This window comes from Aedes albopictus, chromosome 2 (genome assembly GCF_035046485.1).
Source record: "Aedes albopictus strain Foshan chromosome 2, AalbF5, whole genome shotgun sequence".
Lineage (NCBI taxonomy): Eukaryota > Metazoa > Arthropoda > Insecta > Diptera > Culicidae > Aedes > Aedes albopictus.
The window spans coordinates 352,992,126-353,015,784 of record NC_085137.1 but is presented as its reverse complement, the minus strand read 5'-3'; the positions used below and the strand labels follow the sequence as shown (position 1 = coordinate 353,015,784).

The window sequence follows — 23,659 nt, the reverse complement described above, 5'->3', positions numbered from 1 at the left end:
CTATCATAAAATTGATCACTCAAATGACGAAATTAAAATACGGGTCTAACTATTTTCGACAAACTACAACACACCAAATTAATTGTCTATGGATTGGCTGTTTCCTTACATACAAACTCATGAACATGCAAATAGAAAAACAAACAAACATGTAAACATACAAACGTTCCTACATTTTCTTTCATATACATGTAGATACAGCAATTGCATGAAAAACGAATAGACTCGAAAATAAAAGTGCTCCGACATTGCTCAAATTCGGTGAAAAGGATTTTTACCAAAAATAATTAGACCCGTAATTTTTAGTTTCGCCATTGGGATGGCCATTTTAAAAATAGAGTGGTCCAAAAAAATGACATTTTTCATTATTTTTGCCTTTCTCGTGCACCAAGGTGTACCGAAAGGCTATATGTTCACTTCAAAAACGAAAATTTGATAGAGCTCCCGGAGGGGTCAAGTCTTATATACCAATCGACTCAGCTCGACGAATTGAGGTGATGTCTGTGTGTGTGTATGTATGTGTGTGTGTATGTATGTGTGTGTGTGCGTATGTGTGTATGTGTACAAAAAACTCACATCACTTTTTGGCAGTTAACCTCAACCGATTTTAATGACCGACGGTTCATTCGACGCGGAATCTGGTCCCATTGTTTCCTATTGAAAATGGTTCAGATCGGTCCAGCCGTTCCGGAGTTATGGCCATTTAGGTGTTCCGGACCGGTACCCCAAGAAGGGGCCAGATATGAAAACGCTACAAACCCATCCATGCGGCACATCAAACTACGGCATTTTCGATAACTTGATGAATGGTAGGCAGAAAAATAGTCTCAGACCATATCTGAACCGGTAGTGTCCCGGAACCGGTTCCAGGTGTTCTGCCGGAAGTGGCCAAACATAAAAGTGAACTAAACCCATGCATGCGACATATCAAACCGCGGCTTTTTCGATAACGCGATGAACAGTAAGCAGGAATACTTTCTCAGACCATATCGAAACCGGTAGTGTTCCGGAACCGGTTCCAAATGTCCCGCCGGAGGTGGCCAAGTATAAAAGTTAACCAAACCCATGCATGCGACATATCAAATAGTGACTTTTTTGATATCCTGATGTACAGTAAGAAGGATAATATTCTCAGACCATATCTGAACCGGTTGTGTTCCGGAACCGGTTCCGGGTGTCTCGTTGGAAGTGGCCAATATAAAATTGAACTAAAACCATGCATGCGACATATCAAACCGCAGCTTTTTCGGTAACCTGATGAACAGTAAGCAAGAAAGCATTCTCAGACCATATCGGAACCGGTTCCAGATGTCCCGTCGGAGGTGGCAAAGTATAAAAGTTAACCATGCCTATCCATGCGACATATCAATTAGTGGCTTTTTTATCGTGATGAACAGTAAGCAGGGAAATATTTTCAGAACATATCTGAATCGGTACTGTTCCGGAACCGGTTCTGGGTTTCCCACCGGAAATGGCTAAATATAAAAGTGAACGAAACCCATGCAACCGACCAGTGAACGCAGAATGTGGCACCGCAAGCGAAAAATAGGCAACAAAGAAGGCACGGCAACAACGCTTTGTTTTTTCGTTAGCAGATAATGACAAATTCGCTTCCGAGTTTGTTCACAACAAAAACGGTAGGAATATTTGTCTCGTTCTATTCACATCGTGATTTTTGCATTGTTTTACAACTGAAACTCGACTCTGAGGTTTGCAAGAGCCTTAATTCGTCCAAATGCTTATGAATTAGATGATGTGGGTTGATAATTTCAGCAGAAAAACCGGAATGCAGCACACGCACGGCAAGCGATGTTTGTTTTATTGCTCTCATCGCCTGACATGCGTTTGTTGCAGAGCGGTTTTGTTACCGACATGCACCGCTTAGGACAAAGCGTTTGTTTTTCGGCCTGATCCGTTTTTTCGTACCCTGCAAGCGACACATCAAATCGCGGATTTTTAGGTATTTTGATTTGGCAAAAAAAATTCCAGCCATGTTGGGGACAACCGGTAGTGTTCCGCAACCGATTAAAGGAGAACCAAACCCATAAATTCGACACATTAAATGACTTTAAGGTAACCTGATGAACGGTTAACAAGAAAAAAAAAATCATAGACCATACTTTGGGAAACCAATAGTGTGCTGAAACCGGTTCCATGTGCCCCGACGAAAGTGGTCAAATGTAGAACGGAACCAAACGCACGCATTAAATAACGGCTTCTTCGATAACGCGAAGAACGATCAACAAGAAAATAGTCTCAGGCCACATTTACCGGTAGTGTTCCGGAACCAGATTCGAGTGCATCTCCGGAGCTGGCGAAATGCACAAATGAACCAAACCCATACATGCATTACATCAATTTGCGACTTTTTAGGAAAACTGATCAACAATTTGCATGAAACTAGTCTAAGACCATATCAGGGACAACCAGTAAGTGGTAAAATGTGAAATTCGACAATGATTGCAGTCAAATTACCTGCGTGAACTTTTAATTCGATAAACTAACTCTGTTTTAGTTTTGTTTAGATTGTATGATTTGTTTTTGAACACAAATCTCACAGATACTGTGGTGGTACGAATTGATAGCTTGATCATTTTACGATTGTTGGCTTCCGAGGTTCACTGCGGTTGATCACCAAACAGATCAGGTGTCGGAAAGCACCAAATTTGAACTTTCGGAAGTAGCAGCTGCACGAGGAGCCGCTGCGGGTGTGAATTACACCACAATATCGGATCATTCGTATTTACAGTGTACACTGTGACATTTGATCATTTTTTAATTCGACAAATCAGGCCAAACATGTCTAAAGGTCCAATCTGCAGAAGAGAGGCTCTCTTTGGTTTCCCTCTCTTTCGGTCATATCTCAATTATTTCTTTGAATTATGATTGTCTTCTTGCATATAACGATGGTCAAAACAATCGTCATCTGATTTGTACTTTGAAAAGTTGAAAAGTGTATTATTATATTGTAATAATTGAAAGAGAAAGTGAACAAAGAGAGCCTCTCAAATGCAGATAGGACCCATTGAAATGTTTGGCCTGAATGTCGAATGAGCGGGGTACAACTTAAAAAGTGTCGTATTAAAGAGTGACGAATACGCGGGGTTTGGCAGTACATCAAACAGCAGATTTTGTGATCATTTCTTCTTCTTAATGGCTCGACGTTCGCATTGGAACTTGGCCTGCTTCTCTTCAACTTAGTGTTCTTTAGAGCACTTCCACAGTTATTAATTGAAGGGTTTTCTTTGCCTGCCATTGCATGAATTTGTATATTGTGAGGCAAGTACAATGATACACTATGCCTAAGAAGTCCAGAAAATTTTCCCGACCGGAACGGGAATCGAACCCGCCATTTCCAGACTGGCGATCCATAGCCTCAACCACTAGTCCAACTGGACTTGTTAGTATCTTGGGGGGTTTTCGGCCTTGCAGTCTCCGGTGCACTAATTTGTCTCAATCAGAGGTTGATGCGATCATTGACAACCATCTAAAAATAAACCACTATCCCCGACCACTCCGACATCGCCTCATAAATCAGCGCAGAGATGTAGCGGATAGACGTAGCAGTACAAATGAGGAAGTCATGTACAAACCTATGGTGTTCGTTCCAAACCTAACAAATAGACTGACAAAACCATTCAAAACTGACTTCCCTAATATCATGACGGCGATGAGGAACGAACACACCATCAAGAGTTTGTTTACCCAGACCAAGGATCCAATACCAAAAGACCAACGTAACAACGTCATCTACAAGATACCCTGCGGAGATTGTGATGCAAGCTACGTTGAACTAACCACCACCACGCTGAAGAAACGAATAGGACACCACAGAAGCGACATGACCAAATTGGACAGACTAATGAATGATATCGAAAACAACAACAACGACGACAACTACAACAGCTATGAACTCGGCCGACTAAAAGAGAGAACAGCTCTCTTGCTGCATTCGGCCGACAACAAACATCGTTTCGATTTGGACAGAACGGAGATACTCGACTGCCATCGACGTTTCTCTGCTCTCCCCATTCTAGAAGTGTGCCACATTATTAACACAGACAGGACGGTAAACAAACGAAGCGACTGCGACAGCTTAAGTATGATATATGCAGGAATATTACACACACTAAAGACAAGAACCAAAACAAACCACGTAGATAGGCAAATAACTGACATCACTAACACTAACGACAATAACACCCAATAGGAAACTAAAACCCACAGAACTTGTACGCAACATTCAAACAAATTTCTGACTGGAATCAAATTGACGGTTTAAAATTAGAATAACATAGTGACGACCAGAGTAGTTACCCGCCATATAAAACTTCTCAGTTTTTCCTGACAAAAATAGTTAGTAATGTCTTAAATGTTATGTAAAATTGTTTATTTCTATCATTGTTTGTAAAATTGTAGGAAATTGATGAAGTCCGTCCAAAATTTGACTAAAATTCATGTGCAATTCATACCACCAGACGAAGAACGATAATTCTGTAAGTTTTGTTCACCTTTGTAGTTTTTCTGTTTGTCTTTAATATGTACTACGTCCAATTTGTTTAAATAGAACCCTTGAGAAAGATGGCATAGTCCATCGAAACGTCGGGCATCGAAAATATATATCGTTTTGGTTGCACCGGAGACTGCAAGGCCGAAAACCCCCCAAGTACAAAATTACCAGTCGATAGCATCCACAAGATTACTTGTTAGTATCGTGTTGATATTGATCAGCCCCCAGTGTTAGTGAAGGTGCTCAAGTAGTCAACTGAGAAATCTGATATTATTCAGCTCTGCTTATACGTTGAACATAACGTCGGACTATGTGCCATCAATAGGTTTTAAGTCATTTAACTTTTCTTAAAAAATATCAGGATTCAGGAACACTTTGACTTACGTCGGCGGAAAGGTCGTGAGAACATATACGACGAGAAAGGCATTATCACCACTAGGTGGATTAATTTGGGTTTTGCCTTTCTCGTACACTAAGTGTACCGGAAAGGCTATATGTTCACTCCAAAAATGACTTTTTGATAGAAGCCCCGGCGGGTCGAGTCATATATACCAATCAACTCAGCTCGACGAATTGAGGTGATGTCTGTGTGTGTGTATGTGTGTGCGTGTGTGTGTGCGTATGTGTGAGTGTGTACAAAAAAACTCACATCACTTTTTGGCAGTAAACCTCAACCGATTTCAATGACCGACGGTTCATTCGACGCGGAATCTGGTCCCATTGTTTCCTATTGAAAATGGTTCGGATCGATCCAGCCGTTCCGGAGATATGGCCATTTAGGTGTTCCGGAACGGTACCCCAGAAGGGACCAGATATGAATATGCATCAAACCTATGCATGCGACATATCAAACCACGGCATTTTCAATAACCTGATGAGCGGTAAGCAGGAAAATAGTCTCAGACCATATCTGAACCGGTAGTGTTCCGGAACCGGTTCTAGGCTCACCGCTGGAAGTGGCCAAATATACAATTGAACCAAACCCATGCATGCGACACATCAAACCACGGCATTTTCGATAACCTGATGAGCGGTAAGTAGGAAAATAGTCTCAGATCATATCTGAACCGGTAATGTTCCGGAACCGGTTCCGGGTGTCCCGCCGGAAGTGGCCAAATATACAATTGAACCAAACCCATGCATGCGACACATCAAACCCCGGCATTTTCGATGACCTGATGGACAATTAGCAGGAAAATCATCTCAGACCATATCTGAACCAGTAGTGTTCCGGAACCGGCTCCGGGGCTCCCGCAGAAGTGGTCAAATCTGAAAGAGAAACACATACCCATGCATGCGGCACATCAAATAGCGGCTTTATCAATTACCTAATGAATGGCCAGCAAGTGTTTCGGAATCGGTTTTGAGTGGCCGGAAGAGGCCAAATGTAAAAGTAAATCAAAACCAGGTATGTGACACATCAAATCGTGGCTTTTGCAATAACCTGATGAACAGTTAGCAAGAAAATAGCCTTAGATCACACTAGAGACAACTGGTAGTGTTCCGGAATTGGTTCCGTCGAAATGGTCGAACCTTGCATGTGACACCTTCAATTTGCAGCGTTATTGGTTAACCGATGAACAGTTAATAAGACAATAGTGTCAGACCATATTTGGTTCAGCCGGTAGTTACTCGGAATCAGATCCAGGTAGTAAAATGTAAAATTTAACCAAAACCATGGATGCGGTACATCAAACCACGACAACCTGATGGAAAAATAGGGTCAGACCACATTAGATTCCCGGTAGTGTTGCGGGTTCGGCTGTGGCTTCGAAAGTGGTTAAAAGTATAGATAGTAGAGTAAACATAGATCCGTGTTGTCACGATTTGGACAACATCAATGGAGCGCATGACGTCATACTCAACCGTCACACTCTTGAAAATTACTACTTACACGCTTGAAACATTTTAGTCAGCGGTGTCCGCGGATCTATGTTTACTCTACTATCTATAGTTAAAAGTATAGGTGAATCAAACCCATACATGCGATATATCAAATCGCGGTGGCTGGGTAAAGGTGAAGAATTAGCAATAAAATAATCTCAGACCAGAATTGGGACAACCGTTAGTGTCATGGAATCAGATCCGGGTATCCCACCGAAAATTGCCGTATATAAAAATGAACCAAACCCATACATACGACACATCAGATCGCAGATTTTTTGATAATCCAATAAATGGTTAACAAGAAAATAGCTTTAGATCACATAAGACTAGCTGTTGTTAGCAGATATAGACAAAACTAAAGCGATTTTATCAAATCGCACCATTTCAGAATCCAAAGGTGTAAATTTATAGCAGGATGGGTCAACGTTGAATGGAAAAATAAGAATTTGATCGTGTCAACCTTGAACAGAAGATGGCGGCTGTTTAAAGGAATTTTGAGCTCTAAAACTATGTAAAATAAATGTATTTTGTATGGGAAATATGTTCGAAGTCCACCAGAGTATCCAAGATAATGCCCCGTATTCAAGTTAGCGCCTTTTTTAGGATTTTGAATTCTTGCATTATGGGCATATGTTGTATGGAAACATGTCCAGAATTCAAAATCTGTGATCAGAAAACCCAAGCTGTGCGCTGTTTCACAAGGTCAGCAATATGACTATAACTGGAATGGTGAAGAATGTCGGTCTTCGTCCAAAACTGGTAACCAGAAAATCATTGACGACATGCCAAAATTCAATACGGCGATTATTTCATGTAATTTTAGGTACGGAGTCCAAAAATGAATACCAGAACATCCAAGATGGTGTCTCAATGTTCAAGATGGCGTTTAGTTTAGTTGGGATAGATACCCGGAGTCAAAAAATAATGACCGGAAAATCTAAAATGACGTTTCAAAATTTTGCGGCTTCATGACACTTGTTTGGTTTGAATTTTGGATCGTTGTCTTATATTTTCTGAATATTGGATGTAATGCTAATATAAAATGTATCCATATTGAGTTGATTTAGCAAGCAGTTTTTATTTTGTATTTATGTCAATGTCATCAACATGTCGCTTGAGTTTTGTTGAAAGGATATTTTAAAGCACGAGAAAGGCACCATCACCGCTAGGTGGATTAATTAGGGTTTTTTTTATTTTCAAACCGTCTCTCTCTCTCTCTCTCTTCTTGGCGTTACGTCCTCACTGGGACAAAGCCTGCTTCTCAGCTTAGTGTTCTATGAGCACTTCCACAGTTATTAACTGAGAGCTTCCTCTGCCAATGACCATTTTGCATGTGTATATCGTGTGGCAGGCACGAAGATACTCTATGCCCAAGGAAGTCAAGGAAATTTCCTTTACGAAAAGATCCTGGACCGACCGGGAATCGAACCCGTCACCCTCAGCATGGTCATGCTGAATACCCGTGCGTTTACCGCCTCGGCTATATGGGCCCAAACCGTCATAACTTTTGAATCAATTTTGCAATCTTTTTGTACGAATGGAAAGATTATTTGTTCTAAATTTAAGAAAAAATATCGCGAAAAAAAAAGTATTGTATGCAAAAATCGTCAAAATGTCAGTTTTCATGATTTTTCAAGGTTGGACCACAACGACCATATTTTTTTCATTTTTTTTTTAACAAAAACCTAACTATTTTTACAATACATATAAAAAAATCAGGAATGTTCATCAAGCCGTTTTTGAGCCGTAAACGTTTATGTAAAATATGTATTCTAGACAATTGTTTTTGATTCCTCGAAAATATGGGAGGAGCAAGTCTCCTCAGTCTCTCCTAAAGAATATTACTTTCGTCTGTCGAGACAAAATTGTACAACTTTATTTATTAATTCATTTTTAATTCAAATAATCGTGGTACCGCCACAACATCCTCGTGCTTATTATTCAACCATGGTAGGGTAGAATGTGAAAGCAGCGCAAAAATCTACCAGTTCGATATAGTAGAATAATAGAATACATTTAGGCGCTGTATAAAAGTGAAAGTGCAGCTGCCAATTGGGTTTTTAAATTAAGAAAAATGTATCGATTTTTTGATTTTATACGAAAGAGCACTTTTTTCTGAGCCACTACGATTTTTTTCAGATTTTTAGAACTTTATTTTGATACCTAAAATCAATTTCAAAGAGATTTTTTGAAATCACCTTTTGACAGCCGGGTAACTGTTTGACAGCTCCACCCAGTACAAAATGCGACGAGGGGTGATTCGACAAATCGCTCCCATACAAACTTTAAATTGATTTTTAAATAGGTTCCCGGGCACCAAAATTCATGAAAATTTGGATTTCGGCTCAGTTTCGCATGCAGATTCAGAATATGAAATTATCTCAACCCCGCTAAAGAAGCCAATTGTTATCGCTCCCGTAGTTCCCTAGTACACAAAAGATTATTTTTTTTATTTTTATTTACGTGTATTTTAACGTTTGCTAATTCTACACTCAGTTGACAAACGAGCTGTAAATTAAGATGAGTGGTTAAGAATTAAAAAAAAAACAAAAGTTTTCCAAACGATAGAGGAAAATGGATAACATGGACATGGTGTTAGAAAACATGGGACAACATTCAACAAAATGAACTCTAAGTAAAAGTTGAGGATACTGTAGTTCCACGAATAGTGATATTTGAAAGTTAGGAAAACATCACAACATATCTCATTGAACTCGCCGACAGATATCAACTGGTGAAACCTCTTTCCATTACCAAGATAAATCAACTTGACCTCTCTCACACTCAACATCATTAGAGCACCACGATAATATTATGTCATTTATCATCTTCGAATATGTCGCAATCCATGCCAGCAGGATTGGCTCCAACTGACAGCCAAAATTTATGTCTCTCCTGCTACATTACGGCCCGCAACTCATGCTGAGTACCTACCAGTTGTGCTTCTACTTCTTCAAAGAACCAAGCAACTCCAGGAACAGGTTACAACAAAGAATCGCAAAAGATAACAGCCGGGGCGAATAGCGATAATGCTTTAATTTATGACATTCGATATATAACCGCTTAGAACTCGAATGTGGAAATTTTGGAGCGTACCCACTAACGTATACCGATGGCGAATATGGATGCGGGGCACACGTTCCAGTCTCGGTTGCACGCTTCTGGAGAGCGAGCCGACGCGACGCTGAGCAAAAATGATGAAGAAAAGTTTCGGATTTCATCGGGTTGAAGGAACCGCAAATGTTATTTTGCGTTTTTATGTGCCCAGAGGTGGAGGGAAACAGTACAGTGAAGGAGTAAAGCAGTGAAGCAATGAAGCAGCATGGGAGCATTAAGTGGAGCAATAAAATTGAATTATCCATGCTTGATGTAATTAGAATGGAGAGCACTTTCTGTTCGCTCCATTTCGGGAATGATGTGCCCGGGTATAGATATACAGTGCGAAAACTATGTTCAAGATGAGCTAAACGTGAGAAGAAAGATTAAATCAAACGGAAGAAGTACATAGGATGCTGTTCAGTGTTCACCGAAGATGAAGTACACCCAGCTGGGAAAATCAATACATTTTCTATTTTTTTTCGGTAAGTTGTGGGCATACCCAGATATTTCAATAATTTATTTACCTTTTTGTTAAGAACAAATGTGACTGTGCCATAAATTATGAAAAATCATATAAATCGTCCCTTCAATAACTCACATGTAGCCATTTAAAGTTTCCCAAACGTGTAACTTAAAGAAACTACCGAATTTTCACATCTTAGAATCATGGAGCATTTGCATGAACTGAACACCTCTGTAGTGGGTGTACGCACCAACAGAGAGTACTTTTTTCTTGTGATGTGCGTTTTCAAAGGTGATTGAATTGAAGTCAATGATGATTTTTATGGGAATAAGAAGGTGGATTATTTCGAATGATTACTCTTTGAAGACGACGAAACAGCGTTTTATCTTTTTATCAAAGCGAGTGCGTTCGATTTATTATGTCCTTCTAACATAAAAAGAGCTTATTTTATATGTTGAAAAGCTTTTACTTTTATAGTTGGGTATAAGTAGCAATTCAAGTTTTTGTTGAAGCACAAAAATACATTCGTACCGCTGAAGAATTATTGTGGAGTCACTGGTGTAAAGGGCAACACAAATCTGTGGGCTTCGTGACCGTGCGGTTAGCGGCGCTAGTCGTCTAGGCATTTCGAAGTGTGGGTTTGATTCTCGCTTCAGTCGCTAAAAACTTTTCGGAAACTTCTCCACTGGACCACTGGGTGTTTCGTGTGTTGTCCGTTGTCTCATATTTGTGATTGTTCAGTCTGTACAACCTCTGGTTGAAGGCGGTGTAGTGTCTTTTTAATGTACATATTTTTTTTTTTATTTTTTTTATTCCTGTTCGGGTTTGTCACTGCGACCAGTTTTTAGATCTATTGTGACATTACCCGTATCCTTAGTGTAGTGCATGTCGCATTACTCAATTGCCATTGAGGGGCAATAAAGTATCGATTTTGATACAGTTTTTGTTTTGTTTTCTTAGAAAACAAAACAAGAGTACTGATATTGGCCATGCATCGGAAACCTAGTATCACCCTTGTTTTACTGCTAAATCCTCCCCAGTAGGACCCGGGTTTTAACATTAGCAGCAATATCGTTCCAATAATGGAACATGTGTTCAGTAACTAGGATTCTAGTATGTTCCTTGCGTACTAGCACTTTCCAGTCTTCGAAGAGTTAGTACATTCATGGATCCCTAACCCAATTTCATTTCCTTTGCATTGAGTTTAGCCTCAGATGGTGAGGTTTTTAACTATATGCAAAGTAAAGTTGGTAAACTCAGTTTTATTCAAAAACTGGAAGTCACCAAAACACCAGTAGTAGGACTAAATGCTATAACTCCTTGAATTACAAGAACACATATTCCAAAATTGAAAAATAGGACGACACTAGATTTCGGTTTGGTAGATCTATCACCGCAACGCAACCCAAAAAGGCGATCTACCCACGCTACGGGCTCCGTTAAAGATCGAGCATCTTTTAAACCCCCTCAACCATTCATCCCTCAGCACGGGTCGCCTGACACCTTGGATTGGGGTTACCTGTTTGGTGGACTTTTACCCCCGGAACAGGTGGTCCGTAGTGCTATTCTAAGCCGGCAGCTACACGGGCAATGTACATATTTTATAATCTGGACCAGCATTTGAAAAATGCCTAATAGGTAAAACAGAAATAAACGAACTAAAATTCCAAAAAGTTTCTGGGAAGTACAAGATCTCAGTCGATCACCAGCATTAATCAATCTACCAGATTCTCATGAAGATACTGGAATGAAGAATTGATAAAACTTTGGTTCAATGGCCTCATACGCCCAATCAACAAGAAAGGACATAAACTAGAGGGAATTTCTACTAAAATTACTCCAGTAAGGTTCCAAAAGGTTCTGTCTGGCTGGAATCCAGGAGTATCAGGAATCCTCTAGGAATTGTTTTTGTGATTCCTCCAGGAAATTATTATGAGATTTCTGTGAAGGTTTCTCAAGAGAATGGGCTTCCTTTTGGAAGGTTTTTAGAAATAAATCTTCAAGGATTTCCAGAAAGAATTCCTGGAAAAATGTAATTCCAGAAAAGGAGTTTTTGAAGGAAACCCAGGACGAACATCTTGAAAAACTGCATGAGTAGATGATCGAACAATTCCCAGTTTTTACTCCGTGATGGACCGGAACTCCTATACGACCGAACCTTGCTAACGGAACGCTTCCGTTAGCCTTCCGCACAAAATTAGAAAAAAAAAACACACACAAAGAAAACTGACGAAAACGCGGGAACGACGAAATGTGCCATGTTTCAGCCTCGCATCTTGAAGAATTTATACAAAAGTGAAGAAAGAATTCCATACATAAAAAGTTGGGGAAGTAGGAACTCCGGAAGGTGTTTCATAATAACTCAAGTAATACCGGAAGGAGTTCCTAAAAAAATTCCGGAAATAAGTTCTAGGAGGCTTCCCCCAAGAAGTTTTTCCTGAATGAAATCAAAACAGAATTCCTGGAATTTCTGAAGGAAATTCTTAAACAATCTCGGAGAGAACTTGTGGAGAAAACCTGAAAAAATGCAGGTTGTAATTCTTGAATAGATCCCACAGGGAACTTCTGATGTTATCTCTGGAGAAAATCCCGAAGGAATCCCAGAAAAAAAATATGAAAAAAAATCATGAAGAACTTTAGAAGAAATTCCTAGAGATATCCCAATAAGAGTAAATAAAAAAAATCTCGCATGAAATTACTTGGCGGAAGCCAGGAAAGATCTCTTGAGTCAATCCCAAAAAGAGCTCTTGGAGACATCCTAGAAGGAACTCCTTGAAGAAGGAGTTCATAGTTGAAATTCCCAACAAGAGGAATCTTTGAAGACACTCTTGCATAAATCCTAAAAGTAACTCCTGGTCGATGTTGGAAAATCTTGAAGAAATCCCAGAAAAAAAAATCCGGGATGTATTCGCAAAGGAACTTCTGAGGGAATCCTCGAAGGAGCTTCTGGAGGAATTCAAGGTTGATACTAAGAAACTAATTGAAATATGTCAGAAATGACTGTTTAAAAAATCAGAGAAGAAAGTTTTGAAGAATTCACAAAAGGAACCGCTGGAGGAATTCTCTTTAAAAGAAATCCTGAAAGAAACTTCTGGACGAATCAAAGAAGGAACATCTTGAGGATTCCCAGAATTAATTCTTGGAGGAACACCAGAAAACACTGTTGGAGTAATTTCAGTTGAAACTTTTAGGGATCCCTCGAAAAAACTTCTGCAGAAATCTTAGAAAAAACTCTAAGATCAATCTCTGAAGGCACTTCTAAAAGAATTCTAGAAGGATTTGCTGCATGATTCTCATAAAAAAAAAACTCTAGAAGGAATCTGAGAAGAAACTTACATAGGAAAATCGGAATGAATTTATTGAGTAATTCAGAAGTAAATTCTGAAGGAATGCCTGAAGGAATTCATGGAGGGTTATCACCAGAGCCGTAGCGTGGGGTTGGCTAGGGCCAAGGGCGCCAACCTCAGAGGGGCGCCGAAAAGGGCTAAGGAAAGAAGGAAACTGGATGATGTTTTATAAAGAACACTTTACCAGATGAGTTGACATTCGTGTTCAATCGGATGATGCTTATGTTTTCTGGAATGTTATCCAGATTTCACTCTTTATTATATTTGAGATTGATAATATGTTCGTTTCATTTTTCAGTATTCTCAAAAAAATAAGATTCCTCTAGTTTATTCTGAGCATTTACCATGATATTAGCAGGGAGTTTATCTACTATTTTATTTTGAGAGACTATTTTCAAAATTCAAGATTCTTTCTAAAAATTCGTAAACATTCTCACTGGGGATGTTTTGAGATTACTTCCGAGGATTTTCTTCGCATTCATTGAAGTATTTATTTTATTCCTTTAGAAATTCAGGAAGTAATCTAGAATGTTTTTCAAAAATTAGTCAAACGATTCCTCCTGATATTTCTCTAAGGATTTTATTAGATAATTGTACCCTAGTTAGGGTATCGCGCTACTTGGGCGGTGGCTTCTATATTCGTCTGTTTTCCACTATAACTCAGTCAATTTTGAACCAATTGACTTGAAATGTTGTACACGGGTAGATACTATACATATCTCACTGCATTCCAAAAATTGTGTCAATTGGTTCAAATTTGATTGAGTTATAGTGGAAAACAGACGAAAATAGAAGCCACCGCCCAAGTGGCGCGATTCCCTATGTCAAGGAGTTTCAGCAGATATTCTTTCAAAAAATCTTTCAGTGATAAATTTGAAAATTTTCTTCAAGGATAGCCTCAGAAATTCCTCCAAACCCACAGATTCCTTCAATAATTCTTCATACTTCTATCTCTCAATATTTCTATTTAACATTTTTTCCTGGGTTTCTCCTGGAAAATCTTAAATAAGGTTCTTTAGAAATTTTCTAGAAATTTCCCACAGAAGATTCCTGCATAAATATCTATAATTATAACTTTGAAACCCTTCAGTAATTCATATAGAAAATCCTGCTGAGATTCCAGATTTCTTTAGTAAATAATTTGACAAAAAAACGACGATATTAGAGCTTGGAAATTATTCAGAAATTGCTCCATGTTTACTTGAGATCTATATATTTCTGCTAGAATTACTATAGAAAACATTTCATGAATTACATAATATATTCCTTCAGAAAACCATAAATATAGAATTTCTTCAGAAATATCTGTAGGTTTGTAACAAAATTTCTTAAAAGAATTCGGTTGGAAGCCTTCCATGGATTCCTTCATAAATTTCTCTGGGATTCCTTCATAAAATTTTCTACGGATTTTTTTAGAAAATCCCCAAGAGATTCTTTAAGAAACTTTTACAGGGATTCCTTCAAAAATTTCAGCAGTCTTTCAGAAATTCTTCCAGGGGTTCTTCACAAATTCCTTCATGTATTACTTCACAAACTACTACAGAAATTCCTGTAAGAATTATTACATGAATTCCATTGGAAATTTTTGCTGAAATGTCTCCTGGATTTCCATATGAATCGGATATTCCAGCAGATTTCCTTCAGAGATTCCTGCATAATTTTGTTCAATTATTCCAGCAGGAATTCTTCCACAGATTCCAACAAAAACTCATATAGAAATTTCTTCGAGAATACCTTGAGAGCAGAACCAGCTGTATAAACTAAACCTTGCTAAACCTTGCTTAAGAGTGGTATATTGCACCCTAGTACAGGAAAAATGTTTGAGGGTTATCCAGTCTATAGCTTGTCTAATGATAACCGAAAAGTTTCTCATAGATCTTCTGGGAAATATTGTCAATTAATTTCAGATGAAACCTCTGGTTAAGTAATTGGGAAATTCTGGTAAAACCAATTGAGCTAATCGCCGAAAATTTGTTAAATAAATCGTTTGAGTTTTCCTAAAAACCCCTGAAAAACAATTGAGTATATTTTTTAAACAATATTCAGAACAAAAAAAAACAGAAAAGAAAAAAATCTGTGAGATATCTTGAAGAAATGTATTCGTCATTTATGTCATTTCTTATTATTGTGTTGGTCTCAGTGAAATTCTTGAAATGTTGCCCTTATATTCGTACAAGAGAAATAAATTTTGGAAAATATTTGGGTAACATCCATTGAACTCCAAAAGAAAAACACGAATGGAAAGTTGGACACGAATGCCAATATCTATCTATCTACGAATGGAAAGTACCGTAAGAAAAAAAAAAATGAGCGACAATTTGTTTTTTTTTTCGAAACACCAAAACCCAACTTTTAAAAATTTTGGAAAACCTTTGAATAACTACAACCTGCAGAAAAACCACAATCACCAATTGTCGTGGGGCACCAATCTGTATGCTTGCCAAGGGCGCCATGGGACTACGCTACGGCTCTGGTTATCACTATGCAGCAGGTGAGTTCGCTGGCATTTTTTTACTAACTGAACTTCATCCAGTAGCCCATGGTTGTGTAGACATAAAAATTATTAAATATTATAAAATAAATAAAATAATCGCTTTTTTTTAAAGTGATGGAGAGAAACGGTCATTGAATACTATATGAGCACAAAATTTGAAATTTTAAAAAAAAATTAACGAGAATGACTTGAAGAATATTTCTAATTTTTTTATATGTAAAAATGGTTGAGTTTTCGTTAAAAAAGAATAAAAAATATAGTTGTGGTCCAACATTTAATAATATTAATAATCATGAAAAATATTGATTTTTTTCGCAATATTTTTTATACACTAACCATCCGTTCATTCGTGAAAATCCAAAGAGGAATGTTAGAAGCAATATCATAATTAGACTTTCGGAAGACATCCTAGAAAAACCCCGCGGGAACGTCTGAAAAAATCCCACTGGTAGTCCCTGAAGGAATTTAGTATAGAGAGAAATTAAAAGAGAAATTTATAAATCAATTTCACAAGGAATTTCGGCAGTATCCCCACATGTAATTCCCGAATTAATCCCAGGCAGGACAAATATCGAAAAGATTCCCAGAAACAATTCAAGATGGTATCCAAGGAGAAATTCAGGGAAGAGTACCTAGAGGAATTCCGGAAAGAATCTCAGGAGGAATTCAGGAAGAAATCTTGCAAAACACGCTTCAAGGAACCTTTCGAGGAATTTGTGGAGAAATCCCTGAAGATAACCTTGTAATTGTTGTATTAATCCAAAGAGGAATTGATCTTCTGAAGAAATTTCATAAACACAGAAAGAAGACCCGCAATAAATTCTTGAAGAAACCCTTCAAGGAATCCGAGAAGGTATCTTTGGATGAATTCTTCAATGAATACCAGAAGGATTTTCTTGAAATTCTATGAGAATCTTGTGAGGAATTCCTAAATGTATCACGATGGAAATGCTTAAATGAATATCAAGTTGAATTCCATAAGCAACTCCAAGAAGAATTCCTGAAGAAATTTCTAAAAAAATCCCAAAAGAAATTCAGGAGAAATTCGTGAAATAATCCCAGTAGGAATTTCTGTGAAAATCCTAGTGAAAATTCCTGAATGAATCTCAGGATGAATTTCATAAGGAACCCCTGGATGGACTCCTGAAACAATCCCTGAATAAATTTCAGAAATAATCCCAGGATAAATGCTTAGATAAATTTCAGGAAGTATTCCGATTGAATACTCCAGGGAATCTCAAATGAATTCCAGGAGGAATCCCACGAGGTTTTTAAGGAAGAATTCCACAAATAATCCCAGAAGGGCATCCCTTGCGGAATTTGAAAGAAAAAAAACAAGAGAGGAATTCAGGAAGGAGCCTCACATGGAACTCATGGAATTAAAAGAGGAGTTCCTGAATGAAATAAAGGGAACGTCCAACATAGTTCTGGTCCTCACAAGTTCCTACCTCATGCTTTCACGGATCAAGCGATTACTAAGACCGCCAGCTAAGAGTTGTGTGCTTAGCAGGTAGTGCTGCCTGGACACTCCTGACTTCAGCTAGATTGAGGAGGTAAGACCCGAGCGTCTGTTCACCAAGAAGGTGCGGCTCAAACAGCGTCTGTTCTGGCATCCAGCGACTGAGTAAGAAACGCTGCACCACGCCCAGCTAGATCCAAAGTGGTAGCCCCATCAGTGTTGGTTGGGACGTTAAACAGAACTGGCACGACGGCCCTCCGGCGAGATGTGCGTGTTGAGAGTTAAGGACCGTTTCTTCAACTACAGCACCATCGACGTCCATTGCCCACACGAACGGAGACCTGATGACGAGAAAGAAGCGTTCTACGCACAGTTAGAGCAAACATTCAATGGTTTCTCGCTGCGTGACGTGAAAATCGTTGTCGGCGACATTAACGCGCAGGTAGGAAGGGAGGAAATGCACAGACCGGTAATCGGGCGAAACAGCCTGCACGTCGTATCGAATGATAACGGTCAGTGATGCGTAAACTTTGCAGTCACCCGTGGTATGGTAGTCCGAAGCACCTTATTCCCCCGCAAAGACATCCACAATGCCACCTGGAGATCACCTGACCATTAAATTAAACAGAAAAAAATCGACCACGTTCTAATCGACGGTAAATTCTTCTCGGATATAATCAATGTCCGCACATACCGCAGTGCGAATATAGATTCGGATCACTACTTAGTAGCTGTATGCATGCGCTCAAAACTTTCGACGATTATTATCACGCGTCAAAGTTGAACGCCGCAGCTTAACATCGAGCAGCTGCATAACGTACAAGTGGTTCAAGACTACGCGCAGCAGCTAGCAGTGACCCTACCAACGGAAGAGCAGCTTGGCGCAGCTACACTTGAAGATGGCTGGAGGGACATCCGATCCGCCATAGGTAGTACCTCGGCTACAGCACTAGGCTTCACGACTCCGAATCACAGAAACGACTGGTACGACGGCGAATGTGAACAGTTAAAGAACGAGAAGAACACAGCATGGGCGAGAATGCTGCAACACTGTACGAGAGTAAAAACAACAAAGCTGCTGGAGCAGATCAACTACCAAGCGAGCTTCTAAAATACGGTGGAGAAGCACTGGTGAGAGCACTACACTGGGTCATTACCAAGATTTGGGAGGAGGAAGTATTACCGGAGGAATGGATGGAAAATATCGTGTGTCCCATCTACAAAAAGGCGAAAAGTTGGATTGCGAGAACTACTCACGCTACTGAGCGCAGCCTACAAGAAACTCTCTTAAATTTTATGCCGCCGTCTATCACCGATTGCAAGAGAGTTCGTGGTGCAATATCAGGCTGGATTCATGAGTGAACGCGCTACAACGGACCAGATGTTCGCCGTCCGTCAGGTGTTGCAGAAATGCCGCGAATACAACGTGCCCACACATCATTTGTTCATCGATTTCAAATCGCCGTATGATACAATCGATCGAGAACAGCTATGGCAGATTATGCACGGATACGGATTCCCGGATAAACTGATAGATTGATCAAGGCGACGATGGATCGAGTGATGTGCGTAGTTCGAGTATCAGGGACACTCTCGAGTCCCTTCGAATCTCGCAGAGAATTACGGCAAGGTGATGGTCTTTCGTTCTTGCTGTTCAACATTGTTTTAGTGGGTGTAATTAGGAGAGCGGGGATGAACACGAGTGGAATGATTTTCACGAAGTCCGATCAGCTGCTTGGTTTCGCTGATGATATTGATATTATTTCTCGTAAATTTGAGACGATGGCGGAAACGTACATCCGACTAAAGAGTGAAGCCAGGCGAATCGGATTAGTCATTAATGTGTCGAAGACAAAGTTCATGATGGCAAAGGGCTCCAGGGAGGAATCTCCGCATCCGCTACCCCGAATTTCCATCGACGGTGATGAAATCGAGGCGGTTGAAGAATTCGTGTACTTGGCCTCACTGGTGACCGCCGACAACGACACCAGCAGAGAAATTCGGAGGCGCATTGTGGCAGGAAATCGTGCTTACTTTGGACTCCGCAGAACTCTACGATCGAATAAAGTTCGCCGTAACATGAAGTTAACTATCTACAAAACGCTGATTAGACCGGTCGTCCTCTATGGGCACGAAACATGAACCCTACGTGCAGAAGACCAACGCTCCCTTGGAGTTTTCGAACGGAAGGTGTTGCGTACCATCTATGGCGGAGTGCAGATGGAAGACAGGACTTGGAGAAGACGGATGAACCACGAGCTGCATCAGCTGCTGAGAGAACCAACCATCGTCCACACCGCGAAAATCGGGAGGCTACGGTGGGCGGGTCACGTCATCAGGATGTCGGATATCAACCAGACTAAAATGATTCTCGAGAGTCATCCGACCGGCACAAGAAGACGTGGAGTGCAGCGAGCTAGGTGGGTCGACCAAGTGGAGGACGATCTGCGGACCCTACGCTGAGTGCGGAATTGGAGACACACAGCCATGGACCGAGAGGAATGGAGACGGCTACTATGTACAGCAGAGGCCATCCAGGCCTTAGTCTGATCGGTAAGGTAAGTACGTAGTTCCATCAAGCCTTTTAATATTGTTTTGTATTAAGTGTAGTAGATATGATGTGGAATTAAATTAAATTAATTTTAGAGTGTGTATTTGTAGATGGTATATTTTGAGAGTGCTCTATTTTCGTGCAAGCGATGATGATAATGATCATCAGCATAGGAGCCCTCATGAATGTGTGCATAACGTTGCGCTTGAGAATGGTGCGCGTGATAGTTATCATATGAAGCTATGTGAGGCACCCTACACACCAGTCAAACGGTTTGACCAACATTGCCACCGCCCCCAGGTTGGTCGAACCAGCGAATGTTTCTGCAACCGTATGACGAACTGCCAAATCGTGTTGCACCAACATGTCACTTTGGTTGCACCAACATCATCTACCATTTGAAATCGCACTATGTTTGTGCAACAACACTACACACGGTACGATCGGTTCGTCAAACATTGGCTCCGCCCACCGTTGGTTTGAGTAAAATCAAACTGGTTTGATTTTTGCCGACCAAACCGTCAACCGTCAAATCGGTTTGACGAACTGCCAAATCGGTTCGTCAAACAGCATCACACACGGTCAAACACAGCACCAACTCAACCACCAACCTGGGGGCGGAGTCAATGTTGGTCAAACCGTTTGAGTTGTGTGTAGGGTGCCTAAGAGGGGAGATGTGTTGGTGTGTTCGATCAAGAGCACTTGAAGCTGGAGGTTCTGCTTTCTCTTGTCTTGAAAGGCAAGGGCATTCTGTTGGCTGATCTTGGATCAGATGGATGTGTTTTGCGCATCATCTGTTTGAGATTTGGCTGGTCGTCTTCCGCAGTCACGACATTACTTATTATCATTCAGTCATTTCGTTCACTTAACCTCTGCTTTCTAAACCATGCGAAGTGGAATAATCTTTTGGAGTTTTTTTACTCTACATGAATTCAATATTGGTGCATCTGATATTATTAACATACTGTTTAACGAAAACACATGATATTAAAGTATGAATTTATTTTCCATCCAACTTACCTTTTGCAAACTATGTCTGCGATCTGTAACGAGAAAAGTAAGTGTATATTAGAAAGTATTCTATCTCATGATTACTTTTACGATTATTCTATGACCACCCCTTCTTGCGAACATTCAATACTTGACTGCGAAATGCCATGAAATGTTATCCCTGCCTGCATCAGCACCTCTTCTTTACACACTTTGCAGAAAATTTATTTTCGCATCCCGCTTTCTCAGCGCATTTCATTCCATCGAAAAGCCATATAAATTCACTGACCCATGAATAGAGATGGAAATCCTGCTCTGAGTACCAACATAAAACGAATGAATGGACGAACAGCCAGTACGTTGGCTAACCCTAACTGGGGCGTGCGCTGCCAAACTTCAGACAACCTCCTCTGATCCTAACACCTCTAGTGGTGCAGTGTGCCGACCAGAAAAAGGTCAACCCATGTCACACCGTGGGCTAGCAGAAGAAAATCTACGATTCATTAATTAAATATTTATATAATTGTACATAATATGTATTAATATGTTTTATTATGTATTAATATGTACATAATATTATTATAAGTTATGTTCTAATATTTCTCTGACATTAATCATTCTTTCTTATACCAAATTCAAATCCAATTCCTATTTCTCTTCTAATTTATTTCTCGACCCACAGTACATCAGCAGGGGGTCCCTTGTAGCAGCCAGAGTGCGATAATGGCTTGACCGGATCTCATTGGTCAACCAGCAGGAAAATAGCACACAGAACGTACCTGCCATCCGTTATTACTCGCCACACCACGTACAAACAGACTGAGCCGCCCACCGACCACACCAGGACCAGAGCAACCGGTACCTACCTCGGCGTCGCCTCGGTAGGATTATTCAGCTTGACCTTTATCGATGAGGCAGATAGAGTCCGGGTCGGTCGTCAGTCTGTCTGCGGTCGGTCACGGAGCCACTGAATCCGTTGTTGCTGTGTTGGATTGGTGGTGTGGTGTGGTGAGCTTGAATCAGATCCCTGCGTATGGTTCGGTTGGTCATCGTCATCGTCATCATCATCGTCATCATCGTCGCCTACCAGCACGTTCCAATATGCATCGAGATTAACTTTAATCGAAGACGGCTAATAACAAGACAGACATCTACCCTCTTGCTCCATATACCTTGGGAGCTACAAGCACACTAGCGCCGCGAACGACTTCAGGGAACAACATTATGAATCAGTGTGCGTGAGATGTTACAATTTCTGTGTACATATTAGCATGTACACGCACACAATAATGTTTTAATGTTCCTGGGAATCGTTGAGGGCGTTTCAACCATGTCGCCTGCGACAGGGTGGGAGCTGTCTGTCTTGTTATTAGCCGTCTTCGCTTTAATCCAATCGCTCGCTGCTCGGAACATGCAGGAGGAATCTCTTTTGACGAGCTATTATTTCCAATCGAGTCTACGTGCCATGATAGCCAAATTGAGCACAATTGGCTGGGGATGACTTTCTGATAGATCTTGCCAGGTATTATTGAAAATTTCGGTGTTCTGGAATCATCGGCTGGAGTAAAGTATTTCAAAACGGAAATTACAAGCATTTTTGTTCATTTCTGTTATTCTTCATTTGTGGTAGTGCATGCCTTTTTCAACCATCCACGCCGATCTAAAACGTTTCGATCATCCCTAATCAACTCAAGTGCCAACCCACACCGAGTGCCCAATGAGAGTATATTACAGGTGAGGAAGAAGAAGAGATGGCTATGTATTAGTAAGCAAAGAAAAATGTAAACACAAATAGTGACGTCACTATTTGACACGCGTTCTTATGGGAGCTCGCTTTGCTTGTAGTAGTGACATGTTTTGCACCAAACACGGATCTCACGCACACAAAGCATCTCTTCCACACCTCCATTATACTCTCATTGCCGAGTGCCTACCAGAGTTCGATATAAATCATACGTGCATTTGAATATAAATACCCCAATCAAGCGCATGATGCACATACCTAAGCCAGAACGACAATCGACAGCTGGGAAATGTCCGAGTCAAAACGATGATAATTCTCTGTGTAGGTAGATGGACCACGACGTGGCTTACCTCAGATGTTTGATGTCGGTTGTGGGAAATGGAACGCTTTGATGCTCGGTAACATTGGGTGTTGTCGAACATGTAGCTCTGGCTACTGGACTTTTCCGGAAAGCTAACTGATTGATAAAAGTCACGATATGTACGGTGTGCAAACTTGCGTGAACATTTTGGGGTGAGTACTCTAGTTCGTTTGAAACTCGATGAGGAATACGACATGCGATAGACTCCCAGTCCCAAGTAACACACTCGTCACAGAAGAGTCACGGCAGCGCAGGATTCACTTCTACTTACTTACTTTCAGTCGTGAGCACCCATGGGGGTGCACAGGGCCGAATTGAAAAATCTCCATCCTGGGCGATTGTCAGGCATCGCCTTGACCTGTGTGGCCAGTCAAATTTCTATCGACTTGCTTTATTTCCTTGTTCAGACTGCGCCGTCATGAGCTTCTGGGTCTGCGTTTGCTGCAATGTCCAGCTGGGTTCCAATCAAACGTTTGATTGCCGATTTTGTTTCCTCCCCTGCGTAGAGTGTGGCCGACCCACCTCCACATTCGCTCCCGAATTTCTGTCGCTATCGGCTTTTGATGACATCGACGATGGAGCTCCACGTTGAAAATCCAATTGCGCAGCCACCATACACGATTTATATACCGCAGGCAACCATTGATGAAGACATGCAGCCGGTGTGTGTTCTCCACTGATACACAACAAGTTTCCCTGGCGTACAGCAGCACAGATTTCACGTTCGAGTTGATAATTCGGATTTTGGTGCATC

The 23,659-nt window shown here is 40.5% G+C and overlaps 1 protein-coding gene across 23 annotated transcripts in view; it reads right to left on the bottom strand.

Moving 5' to 3' along the window:
* LOC115253727 (glutamate-gated chloride channel) overlaps positions 1–23,659 on the bottom strand; it is a 773,621-nt gene that overhangs the window by 331,897 nt on the left and 418,065 nt on the right. Inside the window, exon 1 of one of the 23 annotated variants that reach the window (XM_062852732.1) lies at positions 20,831–20,872. The exons of the other annotated variants lie outside the window; for them this stretch is intronic. The gene's annotated coding sequence lies outside the window, so the exon portion shown is untranslated. Of the gene's footprint in view, positions 1–20,830; positions 20,873–23,659 lie in introns of those variants that run through there. 23 annotated transcript variants of the gene reach the window in all.